Below are 17,895 nucleotides of genomic sequence, written 5' to 3' on the forward strand. Positions count from 1 at the left end.
TTTCCATGGTGACTCTATATCCCATCAAATTGACATTCAAGATTAATCATCATAGCAGCGGGTAGCACATGGCTTTGATCACAGCACTAATGAGGCAGAGGCAGGAGAATCTCTGTAAGTTGGTGGCCAGCTTGGTCCACAGAGCTAGTTCCAAGACAGTCAAAGCTATACAGAGAAATTGTCTTGAAAAAACTAAAATAAAATGAAGTTAATCATTTAGCATAGCATAGCAAAAAAAAAAAAAAAGCAGAATACAGCAGCTCTACAGGCTCATGGCACTGGCGGAGCTCCTGTTTGCTCCTGGAGGGTTGTCAGACCCCGGAATTACAATTACCACTTCCTCTGGCCCAACTGCAAAATTTAGTGCTTCACTGCTAAATTTTGTAAGGTAAACCATTTGGAGCTGAATAGACTCCTCAGTGGTTTAGAATAGTTGTTGCATCTCTAGAGGACCTGAAATCGGCTCCCAACGCCTATGTTGGACAACTCATAACTGCCTATAACTTCAGCTCCAGGGGATCCAACACCCTGTTTTGAACTCTGTGAACACAGACACATACATCCACTAAAATGAATCTTTAAAAAGATAAAAACAGCTCAGTGGTTGTGGGTCATAGCTTTTATCCCAGCATTTGGAAGGCAGATCCCTTTTCTAACTCAAATCAGCTGCCACATGGATCAATAGTGTCCTCCCTTTGCTGTCCCTGTGTTTCTCATGCTAACTATAAGACACTCCTCCCCACCTGTCACTGCTGTACCTGACTGTTCAGTCCCAGTGTGCACACATAGCAGGTGACCTACATTCCCACGGAAAATTCATTATCATTGAGGTCCAGGGCTCACACTCAACCATAGTTATAACCATGACTGCTATTTCTTATCTAACTGCAAACAGGCAAGTTCAGAATTATAGTTAGTAAGATCACACTAAGTTGTTTTTTTCTCAAATTTAATCAAAGTGATTAAAGCTTCGCCTTTTCACTTCTCTTCATTTATTCACTTCAGATATTTATCTACAAATGCCTGTCTTTGAGAACTGATGGTAGAGAACTTATATTTCCATTCCTTTCAAATGCCAATTTATTAATTTCATATCATAGCCTCTTCTGTAACCAAAGCCTTTAGTTTCTCAGTCTCGGGATTCAGTGTCTGGGGCTGTGTGTAAGAGAGCTCAGTGGGTACAAGAAGAGTGCTTGTCTCCAAGCCTGAGGAGTTCAGTTCAATGCCAGGGACCCACGGGGTAAAGGGAGAGAACACACCCCCACAGTTATCTCTGACTCTTTCTTTTTAAATTGTTTGTTTGTTTTTTGAGACAGGGTCTCTCTCAGTAGTCCTGGCTGTCCTGGAACTCACTAGATCTGCCTGCCTCTGCCCTGCAAGTGCTGGGACTAAAGATGTGCAGCACTGTGCCCAAGTTCATCTCTGACTTTCACACTCACAAATAAATTAATGTAGGCAAATAAGTAAAAGAGGAATTCGGGGCTCACTGTCTTCAGGCACTGAGGCCTTCAGTGAGGTTTTCCACACTGATACTGTGCCCATCTGGTTGTTACATCCAGATGCTTTACAATCCTGTACACAGCAACTGGGTCCTATGCAAATGTAGGTGACACTTTTCTATCTGCTCTTCAAAACTGTGGATCCTGTCAACGAGATCTACTTAAAATTTTCATCTATGGAAAAAACATGCAGAATCAATCTTTCTTAAGGCAGGGTTTTACTGTGTAGCTCTGACAAGTCTGGGAGTCACTACATAGGGCTCACACACATTCAGAGGAGTCTGCCACACCTAGCCTCGGTCCTGCTCTTCTCAACAAACTAACTCACCTTCTGCGTGGTCTGTGAGAATGGCCTTCACAGGCTCATATATTATATGCTTAGTGCCCAGCAGATAAACTGAGAAAGATAAGACCTGTTGAAGGAGGTGTGTCACTGGGGTGGGCTTTAAGGGTTCTCTCAGCTGATGCCCTTGGATAAGGATGTAAAGCTCCCGGCTACTGCCCTGGTGGCATGCCTCTCTGCCTTCTGTCATGGTTAACTAACCCCCTGAAACTGTAAGCAAACCCCCAAATTAAGTGCTTCTTTTTATAAGCTGCCTTAGTCATGGTGTCTTCACAGCAGCAGAGCAGCAATAGGGCGTCTTCCATCAGCTAGCTCGTGCTTTCATTCCCCTTACGTTGGTGGAGATCAGTTCTTTTCCACATCTGGACAGGAACCAATGGCTATCAAACAGCTGAGCCCTTCTGCCCAGCTCTTCCCAAACTCTCTACTTTTCTTATACAGCATGCTTTCCCAGTTGTTTGCTCTCCAGGAGACTGATACTTGTCTTATTTCTTGCTGCTACTGAATGGAGGGCATCCCCTCCTGTACAGTTACTATCTAGTGTCCTCGGCTCAGCAAGCTCACTTGTCTACTGAATGGAGGGCATCTCCTCCTATACAGTTACTATCTAGTGTCCTCGGCTCGGCCAGCTCACTTGTCTACTGACATTGTTTAAGCATGTTTTTGTTATATATTTGAATTTTGTAAATTTTTTGTGAACATAGACAGTTCCATGTAAAATTCCTTTTGTACTAACTCTAAGTCTCTCTTTAGCCATGTCCTTTATCCTTCTCCGTCCCTTAGTGTTTACATGAGTATCCCTTTGGCTCTGAGTTACTTCTTGTATTTATCACTATTATCTGCAGTCCTGGAGATGGAACCCAGAATTTTGTATATGCTGAATACACTACCACTGTTGGGGTATACCCTAACTTCTATGGGGCCTCTTAAACAAGGAAGGAACAAGACCGACTGAGGCAGCCACAAACTGGATTGCTGTTCCAGAACCATTTTGTACCAAACCTTCTTACAGGCTTCATCTAGAAGTGAGGTTCTGGCATCATTCATGATAGAGACCTAGCTCAGGCCAGCAGTGAGTACAGCTTCTCTCCTAGCCTAGACTTGTCTCAAGGCTCTGTTTTGTCACAGTTTGGGTCCTGCTATGGGTCACTGGCAGTTTGAGTCTCTAAACAGCAACATCTCAATGACAACCGGGTACTCAGGTAAGAAAGCCTCCAGAGTGGCTGCTTCTTTCTCTTACTGATGTGTATGGGTCCTTGCCCTACAAGCATGTCTGTGCTCCAGATGTATACATGCCTCATGCCCTTGGAGGCCAGGAGAGGATGCTGAGCCCCCTGGGACAGTTGTGAATCTAACCTGGGTCCTCTAGAAGAACAACACCCTGAATCACTGAGCTATCTCTCCAGCTCAGCCTCCAGATTTCTGAGCAACTAAGGCAAGGAGATGGGCCACAGAAAGCTTCCTCCTAGGTGAGCCAGTCATCTGCTGGGAGTGTACGCCCAGTGTGTCTGCTAGTGACTGTCTTTTGGTCTACCTGGCGAGGGAGGGAGGACAGCAACAGTGCTCAGAACACAGATGTCAGCTGTGCACAGCAGCATTTCCTCTCTCCTTCCCATCTCACCCTGTGAGAGTCTGGATATTACAGAAAACTGAGGCTGGGGCAACCCAGTCCCACTTCCTTCGCAGACACCCCAGTGTATCTTTAACAGCAATCCAATGAACCAGAGACCCCATTCCTCTAAGCAAATGCTCTCTCACAAACAGCATCTCTAAAAGTCACTCTTGCTCTACAAGAGCCTGGCTTTTCAAGACTAAACTGCCCACAGCTCCTCTCTCCCATCTGGCTGACATCCTCTCTGGTCTATGGCTTCTCTCAGATTCTTTGTAGAAAAGATCTTGTTCTTGGTCTTTCATTATTTTTGTTCATTTCAGAGTTTCAAGGAAGAATCAGAATGAATATGTCTTTGGTTAGCCAGCATGTCCAGAAGGCCTGAGGTCCACTCCCAAGGCCATCTGTAAGGAGCTTTCCAAGTCCCACACAAAGAACTAGTTCACAGTTCACATTCTGAAAGCACAACTGTGTGCTGGGCACACAATGCCTCATTATCCGAGCCCTATGCCTGCAACCCACTGGAGCACAGAGCAGTGCGGTAACCAGCAATCGTGCTCTCAAAGTTTTCTGTGGTAGTTCTCTATGACTGGCTCTCTTCTTACTGTTGTATATGCTTCTGTTTGTTGAGTAAGGGTCTTACTCTACAAACCAGGCTAGCAAGAACTCATTATCCAGCCCAGGCTGACCTTGATCTTACAAGAATCCTCCTGCCCCAGTCTTCTATGCTGGGACTACAGGTATAAATTACCCTAAGTAGCTTCAGGACCTCTTCTCTTCTCCCTGCCACATCCTCCTGTATTCTAGAATCAGCTCTTAAAGCTTTTCTGAGGAAAAAAGAGGAACCCACACCACACCCAAGCAATGAAGGGTGGCCGCAGCCACTTTGTTGCCATGCATATGGATTTCTGACTGTAGTACTCACTGGCCAGATACTCGAACGGGCACTGTTGCCCTGAAGACAGTGAGGACCATGAGGATAGGAGCTTAACCCTCACTGCACTTCTGATTGGGTCTTTGCCAGAGACTCCATTTAGCCCCAACAGAGATGGAAAAAAATTATCTTCAAACTCCAAGAAGCAGAAAAGAGCCAAGCATGCTGGTGGGTACCAACAAAGCCAGTATGCAGAGCATGCTGGTGGGTACCAACAAGGCCAGTATGCAAGCATGCTGGTGGGTACCAACAAGGCCAGTATGCAGGGCGAAGGCAGGAAGGTCTTTAATTCCAGATCAGCTGGGATAGCTGGCAAGATCTGGCTTCCAAAACCAAAAACAAGACCCAGTGAGATAGCTCAGTGGGTAAAGGTACCTGCTGCTACACTTGACACACTAACTTGAGTTCAGAGTTCATGCTCTTGAACTGTCATGGTTGAGAGAGAGCATACTCCCAAAATGGACCCCTGACTTTCACATGTGTATGGTGGCACATGCGTACCCACATTCACACAGAACAACTGAAAGTCAGACAAGAGCAGGACACACACACATGTAATAACAACGAATAAGATAGGAACAGGTGAACTCTTCTTCTGTAAGCTGCTGTGCACCTTTGCTTTTCTGATGCGGACTTTTCTCTCACACAGGCTGGCCCGCAGGATTGACTGCTCTTTTCTGTGTAGTTTACACTCTGCTCATGCCGTCTGTGCCGATTTGTAAGTGCGATTTCCAACACAGTGGTGTGTCTTCATTTGTATTAGTGGTCCAGTGGATCCATGTGCATCCCATTCTCATTTGTTTTCTTGGGACTACCTCACTTCCTTTGCCTGGCTGTGGTGTTCTGGGCTCATCCATGGCTCCTTTTCCCTGGGTTCTTCTCCGTGTGGAGTTGTAGTATCCAAGCATCTGCCTCAGGCCACTGACATTGCCTTTGCTCTTTTCACAACTGCTGTGAGGGAAGAAAAAGTACTGCCATTCTGCCAGGAGTACCCAACTGTTCTGATGTGTCCCCATCAAAATACTCATAGGTGCAGTACAAGGAGACATGTTCCAGCGATGCCAGGGCTTGACTACTTAATGAACCTGAAAAATGTCCATTTTCTACTGTTGACGCAGTTGAAGGACCAACTACTGCCAATTCCCTTCTCCATCAGAGGATGGACCTTGCCAGGCAGGATTATGCTGAGGAGATAGCAGGAGATTCTGGTCTCAGAATGACCCACACAGGTTATAGTGGGCAGTGGACAGAAAGCCCAGCATGTTGTTTCCTGTTGGAAGAGGTAGGCCCTTACTCAAAGGCTTCCAGAGATGGATGCTGCTGTGTCTGGGACATCCTGGTATATTCTGTGTCCCTATGCTCCTGTGCCTACATGTTTTGCACTTGATATTTAAGGCCTACAGAATATGTAAGAACTGCCAAAAAAGGAAATGGCTTTGTCTTATACCTTTCTGCTTTCAAACTGCTACTACCTTTTTTCTTTCTTCCTTTGGACAATGTCTCATGTAGTCTAGGCTGGCCTCAAACTCACTATATACTGGAGGCTGGCTTGAACTCCTGATTCTTCAGCCTCAGCCTCTCCAGTGCTAGGATTATAGGTGTGCACCACCATGCCTGCTCTGTCAGTCTTTTTTACAAATGTCTGGTAAACAGCAGAGGCAATGGTATGAATTGTTGCATCACCTGATAGTGGCCGCCTTTTCCTGGGCATTCATCATACTTTTCACTACTGAGGGCACAGCTGGAGGCAGGCTCTTTCAGTCTCCATCTTATGGACGAGCAGAGAGCAACCATGGTTAATGGCCTGTCAGGACAGGTGGCAGACAAGGGACACAAAGTACACAGAGCCAGGGCCTGTTTTAGGAAGATCTCATCCAAATCCAGCGTGTCCACTTCCCAAGTGAAGGGCGGGCTTGGCCACAGCATATTCTAGGGCTTGAGATACCTAGGGAGTAGGCCAGATGCCACTCACATGACAGTATCAGGGCCTCTGAATGCCCCCACCCCCACCCCTGTACTGGCTGCTCCTCCTCCCACCCCTCACTGTGGGAAAGTTCCGGTCATGAGTGGGCGAGAAGGTTCTCAATTCCAACTTCCTACACGGAGTTCTGGAACAGAGGACGCTCTGTGCTGGCTCCTGATGGGGTCTGTTTGGAGAATGAGCCCCGGAAACAGCAATCTGTTCCTAGTGCCAGTAATACCCTCACATAACCAGCTCTTCCTCACTATCTCCAAAACTGGTGGGCTGCCCATGAGTACAGGCTCATGTGCCTGTGTGAGTATGTCATCACTTAGCTCCTGCACAGAGAAGACTGCCATTGAGGGAGGAGTCAATTAAGGGTACATTTAGTACCACCCTTAGAGACCCTCTCAAACCCTCTCCATATCTGCATAGGGGACACAGGATCCAATGGTGACAGTAAGGTCAGGAATGGAGCCATGGTACTGAGCAGTAGGAAGCCTGTGGCAATGTTCACTGAGGTAGCCATTGTACCCTGGGGTGGGCTAGGAAGGCAAGAGCCAAAGTGGTCAACGTGATCTTTTCTGCCCTCTGGGAAAATGAATAGCACTTGGAAATGCTGGTGCCAAGAGCCACCCCCATGGAAGAGCAGGCAAGGAAACTCAAGGCCCACTTTGCAGAACAGCTGAAGGAGGAGCTGCTCACATCGATAGCCTCCACTGGCCAATCCTTGCTCTCTGCTGTCCTGGCTGTCACCAAAGTGATCTTGGGTGCTACCTCCTTTGTGTAGCATCTTATCAATCCTCCTGTCTTCTGCTAGGACCATACACAACTCTACCTTGCCCAGAGCAGCCAGAAAGGGCCATATCCTGCCTTGGAAGTATGCCTAACTAGCTCTTAACGCTTGCACAGAAAAACATCCCCCTCCTAATGAAAGTGTGTAAATTGTCAGGAACAGGAAAAACCCATACAAGTCAGCCTAGACAAGGCACCAGAGGCAAGCAGTGTCGAGCAGTTTCAGTGAGTACCATTGGCCAGGATGCTTCTCAGAAGTGGGAAAGGAAGACCCCTCTGGGCACACGATCAACCAGAGTTCCAAGCCTTGCCAGTTCCCTGCTCGAGAAGGTGCTAGTCAAGTAAGACGGACCACAAACTAAAAGCTCATTTCTAGTTTTCATAAGGAATAAAACAACTCTAGCTCTAGGCTGGAACCATGGTGGGCTCAAGTTTAGGGATAGCCTGGCATGATCATCTCAGCATTGACTGAAGACAATTCCCACTTATAACTAATGTATGAGGTAAAGGCTGTCATGAAAATAATCTACTCACAAGAAAATAATAGGAAGAAGACATGTCTATCTTGTAGTATGTAAGAAAGAAAAAGAAGTCAAGGATGCAAACAGAAGACAGAGATACACAACCCACAGCTATGCACCGACAGATACCTCTTTGTACAACAGGCGCCCTGGAAGCCATGCTGCCTTCTACCACCTCTGAGGAAGTCACTACAAGATACAGAACGAATATCTGGAAAACAGATACACACGTCCTTACAACCAATAATAAATTCTTTCAGGAAACTCATCTGACTCTGTGTGTGTGTGTGTGTGTGTGTGTGTGTGAATGTGTGATATCTTCAGATAAGCCAGATGCTGAACTATAGCAGGTAACCCTGACAACCAACAAGAAGGCATGGGAAATGGTCAGGAGAGCTGTCAGCCCTGGTTATGGAGCCCACTTTACTCTTAGACTAAAGGCCAGCTGCTAACTAAGATTAGATAACTGGATTAAACAGCATATCTGCATGGTTAAGTACTGCTATCAGACAGAAACCTGTGAGCAGCTATGAATGCTCAGAGCCCAAGGGACCAAAGACTAAGAAACCAGCTGGAAGAGAGAGGGGCCACCTGTGTGGCCTCTGAGGGCACTGGCTTACAGCTGACCCTGCGCTGCACTAACCATATTAAAGAAAGCAGAGGAGACCCCAACATGGTGAAGTGTGTATGGCGAGCAAGAAGGAGGACCTTGGTGATGCAATAGCTCTTGTCATATAAATTCACTCTGTGGTGTTTGCATGGCAAGACAGCCTAACGACATACATCTTTGGAACACATGCCCCTTGTTAAATGTGTGACTTCATAAAAGGACAAGGAATTCGGAGAGCCATGAGTAGACAGCAGCTGAGTGGTTCATCAGGGCTGGCAGAATCCCTCCTTTACACAGATAGGAGACTCCAGAATTAGCACACGGTCTCACGGAACAGAAAGTAAAGGGGCAGGTTTCTAAAGAGAGATGAGCTTACATGTGCAATGGTGGGAGGCTGTGACCCAGCTCAGCAAGAGCCATGTGGTAGGCGCGCACAGAACGATGTCTTAGGAAGCTGGACACTGCTTCTTTCAGCAGCTCTGGAGCATTTCTGAAACCGAACACATACCAGGGTGGAAAGCACATTCCCAACAAATGTCGGAGACTGACGCCACCCCACCAGGCTCCCTCCTGATTCAAAGACAAAAAGAATGACTGGGCCAAGAAGACTACAAATAAAACTTCACAGAGAAGCAGCTGACAGAAAACTGAGAAGACAGGGTCTGAATCAGTTATCTGCTAGCATGGGAAACAAGCCAAATGAAAAAGAAGTACTGTACCCAAAAAGCAGCAGCAGTATAAAGCAGACACAGCAGCCTGGGAGTCCCTAAGAACTCAGGGAGACACTAAGAACAGGGTCCACAGGTATGAGGATCTAAGAGCTGGTGAGACAACCGCAAGGTGAGCACAGATCCTGGTCTCTCTGCTGCCAGTGCTGAGGAGCTCAGATTTGTTACCAGGAAACAGCTACTTCCTTCATATGTGTGTGTGTGTGTGTCTTTTTCTTATATTTTTCTTTCTGAGACAGGGCCTTTCTATATATAGTCCTGACTATTTTGGAACTTGCTATGTAGACCGGGCTGGCCGTGAACTCATAGGAGGTCTTCCTGCTTCTGCCTCCCGAGTACTGGGATTAAAAGCATGAGTCCCTATGCCCAACTACTCCCTCCATTTACCTTTAAACAAACCTACAGCTACACAGAACCCCAATGACAAGCTAAACCACTACTTACGCCTCTTGCTGGACAAACAGACTATCACTCAGGTTCACCAGCCTTCAGGATGGGACTTCCTGTAGGAAATGTATACTATATGATACACTGTAGAGACTGGACAAAAGACCACAGTAAATCAGTAACTATCCTGTCTTGTCTAATTTTTATGTGGACTTGACACAAGCTAGAGTCATCTAAGAGAGGAAGCTCAATTGAGAAAATGCCTCCTAAGATCCAGCTGTAGGCAAGCCTGTGGAATTTTTTTTTTTTTTTTTTTTTTTGTGATTGATATGGGAGGGCGCAGTTGGTCACGGGTAAGGCCACTCCTGGGTTGATAGTCCTGGCTCCTATAACAAAGCAGGCTAAGCAAGTCATGAGAGCAAGCCAATAAGCAGCACCCCTCCCAGGCCTCTGCATCAGTTCCTGCCTCCAGGTTCCTGCCTGCTTTGAGTTGCTGCCTTGGCTTCCCTCAATGGACTGTGATTTGGAATATGTAAACCCTTTCCTCCCCGAGTTGCTTTTGGTCATGGTGCTTTAAAACATCAATAGAAACCCAAGACATATCCCAACATGAACGGAGTGGAGAAGCGGCACAGAATCTGCCTTCACTTAATCTCAGCTGAGCATGTGACTAGTCAGTCTTCCCCAGATGCTTCACTTATTAGACATCTACTACCGCCATGTGATATTGCAGGTATTAACTCCTTTTCTCATCTCTAAGGGAAATGAGAGGGAAGATTCCTTTGACTCCTGGTGTCAGTCTATGGTGTTGAGGACGGCATGGCAGATGAGCATGTGGCAGGCAGAGCTTCCTTCCATGATGGCTGACCAGGAAGAAGAGACTGTGGCCAGAATCAAAAGCCATCTTTAAAGGCCTTTTAGTGACCTCACCCATTAGCTGCACCCCCTCTCCTAAGTGCCCCAGAGCCTTTAACATAAGCCTCCAGGGAACACTGCAGATTCACTCCATAAAACCCAGCAAGGGCTTCACAAATATCATTTCCTTTTCTTGCAGTTGAGGCTCTCAAGGCTAAGGTCCATGTCACAAGCCCAATGTACACATGGCCTCTAGCTCTGAAGGCGCTCATGCTCCCATGGAGCCCTTCTGATACATTCCTCTGCCTTGCCTTCTTCCATAGGAGACCCCTTCCTTTCCAATGCCTCTCTCTGCATTTGAGTGGTCTCCTCTCAGCATGTGGCCATAAACTGGACACAGAACCACACTGGGCCAATGACTAATCTCTCACAAAGGCCACAGTGGAGCTTGTGGTTCAGCGGGTAGAGTGCTGGCTTAGCACAGACAAAAGCTCTGCATCTGACTCCCTAGTCCTTCCTAAACAGGGGCAGTGACACACAGGTCTACCATTCCCTCCTCTCCAGAAGCACAGGCAAGATCAAGAGCTCAGGGTCACTCCTGGCCTCAGGCAGCTCCTATCCGTCCTGGACTACAAGATGGCACCACAGCAGAGAAGAACGAAGGCATCTAGCGAAAGAGACGCTCGGGCTGGTGCAGCCAGTCTCCAGTGACTAGACTCAATCATACACCATGACACTTCAATTCCTAGTGTACTGCTGGTGACCTTTGCTCTCTCAGATCTTTCAGGATTCTAGTTCCCAGAGCTGTTTAGTGTTGCTTTCCACTCCCTAGGCAGTATGGCTGTGAAGTATACCCTCAACATTCACACACTGCAACCTAAAACCCAATGATGGTGTGAAGAGGGAGCAATCTACGGCAGCGGTTGAGTACACAGGACCTCTTCCTTCCACCTAAGGACACAGACGGTGCCATCATGATCTAGTTAAGGACTTCTGGTTGTTCTGGTGCTGGCTGGATCTCTGAGGCGCCACTGAAGAGGAAAAGGCCTAGCTGACAGAATTTAGGCACGGCCTGCCACCCTTACCTGGGCTTGAGACCATACTGGGTACAAGGAACAAGAGCTAAGCTTCCAATGGTCTCTGACTAATTGTATTTCAGCATTCACTTTAGGAAAGCTAATGCTTTGCGCCTAAGCCTGTGGGTAATTTTAGATTTTACCTTTTCCCTTCAAGAGAGTAACACGGTGCCTCTCCTTCACCTCACATTCCTCCTAGCCAACCACATTTTGGTAAGCTTGTTTTTAAAAAGATTTTACTGACATATAGTGTGCATAATTTAAAACCCATTCATTTTAAGTGCACAATTCAATGAATCCTATGAGTGTGAGCGTGCACTATCAGCAGTAACAAGAGACTGCAGTGTCTGTGGACACCACTGGACCACACAGTCCTTCTTGACCTTAGCTTGGTCGGCTCTTGACAGCACTGGTAACACCTATTTCTAGAGTTCCCTTAACTACCCCACCACAACCTGGAAACATAAGTAAGTGTACCCATGGTGTTTCTTGTCTGGGAGCATGAAAATAGGCAGGAGTTGCAAGTTCCAATGAGAATGTGGTTCTCAGAGGATATGTGGGCTGGGCAATATCTGGCAAATTCAACTGCTTGTAGTACGTTACTTGGATAACCGGGGATAATTAAAATTTACAGCATATAGGTGCAATGACTATATATGCCTGCAGTGTGCAGGAAAAACTTAATTCCCCTGCAGATGCTCTAAAGGCAGCTATTAGCTTCTGCGGCCACCATGTCTCTGGAGGCCATAAGCTTTATTCTTCAGTGTAAGCAAAAGCGATAGTGACTCGGGCAGACCGTAAAGACCAGCTAATGAGCACACTCGCACAGACTGTACCTTCAGCTCTGTGACACTGTGCAGCAGAAAAAACCTATAAAAGCCACAAAGCACAAACAGGAAGACTAGATATATCAAAGAAAAATTATAAAGCACATCCTTTAAATGGAAAGATAAAAACTCAAGAAAACAGGAAGCTAAATGCTGAGATTGTTACACTATACAGTAAAAATTAATCTTCTATTTGTGAAATTGTAAAGACAAAAGTTTTTCTGTTCATCTCAAACTGCAGAAATTATGGCTATATGTGCCTGTTAAGATGGGAAAGCTTTAGACGTATGTTATGTATGGATGGATGGATGTGAAAAGCCACTGTATGCAGGGTTGACACTATTCACAGTTCTAGGCATCCGAAAGGGTCTTGATATGTGTCACCAAAAATAAAGGAACTATAAGCTTCATTCCCATCAGATATAAATATGGATCTTTTATCAGCTCCATAACTGTCTTCAGCTAACAGCTCTTTAAATAGTCCACTCTTGCCAGGCAGTGGTGGCGCACGCCTTTATCCCAGCACTTGGGAGGCAGAGGCAGGCGGATTTCTGAGTTTGAGGCTAGCTTGGTCTACAGAGTGAGTTCCAGGACAGCCAGGGCTACTCAGAGAAACCCTGTCTCGAAAAACAAACAAACAAAACAAAACAAAACAAAACAAAACAAAACAAAAATAGTTCGCTCTCCCATGTCTGTTTTATTTCCTTCTCCCAGGAGTCAAGTCAAGGGTTTCATTCTCTTTTGGGATTGAGTCTTGCTAGGCAGCCCAAACTGGTTTCAAACTCAATTTTCCTGCATCTACCTCTACCTTTTGAGTGAATGACTGACATTCAATCCTCCACACCTCAATCGACCTGTCGTGACCTATCTTATTAACTGTCTTTGCTGTGTTCTTGATAGTTTTTTTGCCCAGTTACTTCACAGTCTTTCTCAATCATAAACAGACATTTAATCTGTTGGTACAAAGCCTTTCAAGTTAGTAAATTTGAGGCTAACCTGGGATACATTGAGACTATCTCTTTTTTTAAAAATTTATTTATTTGTTTTTAAAGATTTATTTATTTCATGTGGGTATACTGTCACTGTCTTCAGACACACCAGAAGAGGGCATCAGATCCCATTACAAATGGTTGTGAGCCTCCATGTGGTTGCTGGGAATTGAACTCAGGACCTCTGGAAGAGCAGTCAGTGCTCTTAACCACTGAGCCATCTCTCCAGCCCCCACATTAAGACTATCTTAGGAAGAAGGAAGGAAGAAGAAAGGAAGAAGGGAGGATAGAAGGAAGGAAAGAGATGAACCAATGGGCAGAAGAACAAAAGAAAAAAGAACAAATAATAAATGATTTTTCAAAAATGAATCACTGAAATTAAAGAAGAAATACCTTAACATTTGTCCTCTACAGCATGTATTTCAAGTGCCATGCAGAAAATATAAAAATCTTTTCTGCCAAAATGCAGACCAAAGAATCTATGTCTCATTAGGTTCCCTGGTTGCAGAGATTTTGCTAAATAATGACAAGCTCCAACAAGCTGTCATTCCATCTGTGGCTGCTAGGATCCTCAGAGCACACTTAACAAAGACCACTGCCATGTGGCCTGGGGAACTGGGGAAGGAAACAGCACTGCATAAGGAGCGGCATCCTCCCCACTCCCTCCCGTGCACACTGGGAGAGATGAACATCCTTGGGATGCTACTGGGGTCAGATTTTTTTTTTTTTTTTCACTTTAGAGTATCATCAACTTCAGCATCCTGAGATGTTATGTTCTTGTTTCCATCAAACTAAGGATAAGAGCTATTCCTTGACCTATGATGAGTTTACATCCCTATAAACTCATCCTAAACTGAAATGTGATTAAGTAAAAGTACAAGGAACATATATATCCGCAAGCATGTCTATCTGGATCTTTGCCCTGTGGCCAAACACATACTTAAGTCTTCACTGAGGAGGCCCATGGGGACACCCAGTTATACAGCAGTTGTCCCTGTGCATCTGTGGAAACACCATTCAGACGCTGCCCAAGCTGCTCCTCTCCAGCCCCATGGTCACCCTCTGTTCTGTCTTCACCACACTCCCCATGACCACTGTCTATATTGTACACTGTGCCATGCTAGCCCAGGCTCACTGCTTTATGCCATTTGGCCTTTGGCCAACCATGTGCCCATATCTCTTGAGGTCTAGCTTCGACTTGACCTTTGAAAGCAAAGCTCAAGGAGAAGACGTGAGGTTATACTCAAGAAATGTTACTCTGTGTCCACCTAGTACCTCCACAGAAGGACTAGCTTTATAGAAATTTGAGAAGCCCAGATATATGTCCAAGATAAGGAGGCTGGTGCATAAATCGTAGCGAGTCCTCACTGACTGCCCTAGGTTATGCTCATTCACACACCACTCAGGGCACTGACCCACAACCTAACCCTCAGGAATGCAGTGCTGGGCACAGGCCTCCTTAGTCCTGCTGTGAGCCACAGGACACAATCAGCTACATACCCAATCTCACAGGAGCTAAACACACACAGAGCCACAGCAGTCTTCAGAACAAAAGAGACAAATCTGTGCTGTTTAAATCTGTGGCAACTTCTTACAATGGCCAGAAGAAGAACTCTTATGCAAATGTCTTTCTCCTTCCCAGAAAGTACATGCTATCAATTATTCCTTGTCCTTTCTCAATTCCTATTTAAACACTTCTCCATTTAAAAAGCAGGAACACAGAGACATGGTTCCCTCAGTCCTCTGCCAACATGACCCTGTGGCCACCATAGGGTCCCCAAATTTACCTCTTCTGTTGATGCTATAGCCTTCATGTTCTGGACCATGTGCTCTGCTCTTTCAAAGTCACCAGTGACCACTAAGTTGTTAAACTGAGTACAGAAACTAGCACTCAATGTTAGGAAGGAGCAAGTTTTCTCAAGTTGCAACACCCAAGACATTAAGACCAAAAAATGTAAAATTAATCAAAATTTAAAATTTTATGCTTCAAAATGCACCATTAAGAAAATAAAAAGATACCAGTGGTAGTAGCACAAGCCTTTAATCTCAGCACTTGGGGAGACAGAGGAAGACAGATCTCTGTGAGTTCGAGGCCAGCCAGGTCTATAGTGTGAGTTCTAGGACAGCAAAGTCTACACAGAGAAACCCTGTTTCAAAGAATAAGTTAACAAATAAACAAACAAACAGTGAAAAGACAAGGCTGGAGAACTCAGTGGTTGAGAACACTTACTGCTCTTTCAGGCTCTCTATCCTGGCTGTCCTGGAACTCATTATGTAGAACAGGCTGCTCTCAAACTCAGAGACCTGCCTCTGTCTCAGAAGTGCCGCTGAGATTAAAAGTGTGTACCACCACTACTCAGCACTAGGCTCATCTATTTTAATGTCTGGCCTCAAGTTGGTAGATTTGTTTGGAAAAGATGAGGAGGTACGGCCTGGTTGGAGGAGATGTGTTTCTGGGGGGCGGGCTTTGAGGTTTTCAAAAGGCTCCTAAAATCCCTAGTACTCGCTCCCTACTTCATGGGTGTGGATCAGGATTAGGATGTTCTAATGCATGAGAGAAGAATTAGAAAGAGAGATTTGGGTGCTCGGCTGTTCCTTCACTCTGCTCCTATGGACTCTCAATCCTCTGAAACCATGTGTCAAATTAAACACTTTCTTTATAAGTTGCCTTGGTTATGATGTTTTATCACAGCAATAGAAAAGTTCTAAGACTGGCACCTCAGACATGAAAGAAACATGTCTGTAAATAAAACTGTTCCCAAACCCAGATGTGCTTTCAGAAGAAGGGCTGGAGGTTCCTGGGCCAGTTGTTCACTCTAAGTGAATCCCAACTCCTTAGACTACACCAAACAGCTGCCCACAGAGGCCAGCACAGCTAAGGAGCCAGGATGCAGCCAGGAGAGCGGTGAGGATAGGAGATGGCTCAGTGGGCTGAGCATCTGCAACACAAGTGTTGTAGAATGTAGCCTTCCACCTTTGTCAGGTACTAGTTAACACTTGCAAGAGCTAGTTAACATTCCCTCAAAACAGTAATAAGGGTCCATGGACCCCACCTGAGAGTCCATCCCCACTGTCAGCAGTTTGTATGCACTCCTGTCCTAATTACAAGGTCTCAGGAAGTGCTGAAGTATACCAGCGGGAGAAGGTTAACCAAAAGAGGTGCACCATCTATCTGTACAAGTATGGGGGAGCCATCATCCAAGCAACAAATGACCTCCCAGTGCAGCCACCATGCTGTTCTCACACCTGTAAAGCCTTCAACCTAAGTAAATTAATTCAATAAATTCAATGGTTCCCCAGGATGAACTTTGGTAGAATAGTATTTTGTTTGTTAAGAGTGAATAGTGCTTATGTCTCTTCAGGGACAGAATTATCAAAACAAAGAGCATGATGACCTGAGTTTGGGTTCCCTGAAGCCATATAAAAGCCAGATGCAGTGGCATATGCCTGTAACCTCAGCCCTAGGTAGATGGAGACAGGCAGATCCTGAGGGCTCGCTGGCCAGCCAGTCTAGCCAAAACAATAAGCTCCAGATTCACTGAGTCTTGTCTGAAAAAGTAAACAGGGGGAAGGCGAGTGTTGCAGTGAGACAGCTTAGTGGGTAGAGGTACTTACCACCAAGTCTGGAAGGACCTGAAAGGTAAAAGGAGAGCACTAACTCTTGCAAGTTGTATTCTAACCTCCACACAGGGGCCATGGTACACACATATATACACATACAAACATGTGCGCACACATTCATAAAATAAATAATTTAAAACATTTTTTTAAAAAGTGGAAAGACAGGACTGGAGAGGTGGCTCAGTGGTTAAGAGCACTGACTGCTCTTCCAGAGGTCCTGAGTTCAATACCCAGCAACCACATGGTGGCTCACAACCATCTGTAATGGAATCTGATGCCCTCTTCTGGTGTGTCTGAAGAGAGTGACAGTGTACTCACATACATTAAATAAATAAATAAATAAATAAATAAATAAATAAATAGATAAATAGATAGATAGATAGATAGATAGATAAATCTTAAAAAGAAAAGAAAATTTGAAAGAAAAAAAAAAGTGGAAAGACTAAAGACCACCAATACAGATTTCTGTCCTCCACATACACAGGTGAGCATATCACTCACACACACACACACACACACACACACACACACACACACACACACACACACGAAGGAAGACAAGAAAAATATCACAGCACCCTTTGGGGAATCCCTGAAATCCAAGGTCAGGTTGCATGCTAAAAGACCAAGGAAGTTGCCCAGACCAGAGAGCAGGCCTTTAGCTACTCAAGGTTCCTCAGTAGGGAGAAAAGGAGGAAGAAGCCAGCCTTTGTCACTTCACTCTGTTTTGTGGCTTGGATCTGGCAAAGAGTTAAACACACCAGCCTATGCATGAAGCTTTCTCTGTCCTGGACACTGTTTCTGTGATGCTAGGTGATCTATTGGAAAAGAAAGGCAGCTTTGGGGCAGCACTGCAGATAAGGGTCTTAGAGAACTCACCAAGAATGTCACCTTCCTAGACCACGTGAGCTCTCCAGGTCTGTGAGGGGCTGCCTAGGGAAGGGGATAAAAGGAGCAGTGATGTAGCCAGAACTTTCTTTATCCCAACAGGAGGCGACTGCAGTCCTAGGAAGCATAAAACAGAATCCAAGAAAACGGATGTCCTTGAGGAACCAGCAGAGAGGAGAAAGCAGCACAAGGTCCAAGAGCCTCGTGTCAGAGGGGAGGGCGGGATCAGGAGAGAACAGATGAGGTGAGACCC

The 17,895-nt window shown here is 45.6% G+C and overlaps 1 protein-coding gene across 6 annotated transcripts in view; it reads right to left on the bottom strand.

Moving 5' to 3' along the window:
* Arhgap39 (Rho GTPase activating protein 39) overlaps positions 1–17,895 on the bottom strand; it is an 82,657-nt gene that overhangs the window by 48,809 nt on the left and 15,953 nt on the right. The window contains exon 1 of one of the 6 annotated variants that reach the window (XM_076912240.1): positions 8,648–8,769. The exons of the other annotated variants lie outside the window; for them this stretch is intronic. The gene's annotated coding sequence lies outside the window, so the exon portion shown is untranslated. Of the gene's footprint in view, positions 1–8,647; positions 8,770–17,895 lie in introns of those variants that run through there. 6 annotated transcript variants of the gene reach the window in all.

The sequence above is a fragment of the Arvicanthis niloticus genome, chromosome 13, assembly GCF_011762505.2.
Source record: "Arvicanthis niloticus isolate mArvNil1 chromosome 13, mArvNil1.pat.X, whole genome shotgun sequence".
NCBI classification, from domain to species: Eukaryota; Metazoa; Chordata; class Mammalia; order Rodentia; family Muridae; genus Arvicanthis; species Arvicanthis niloticus.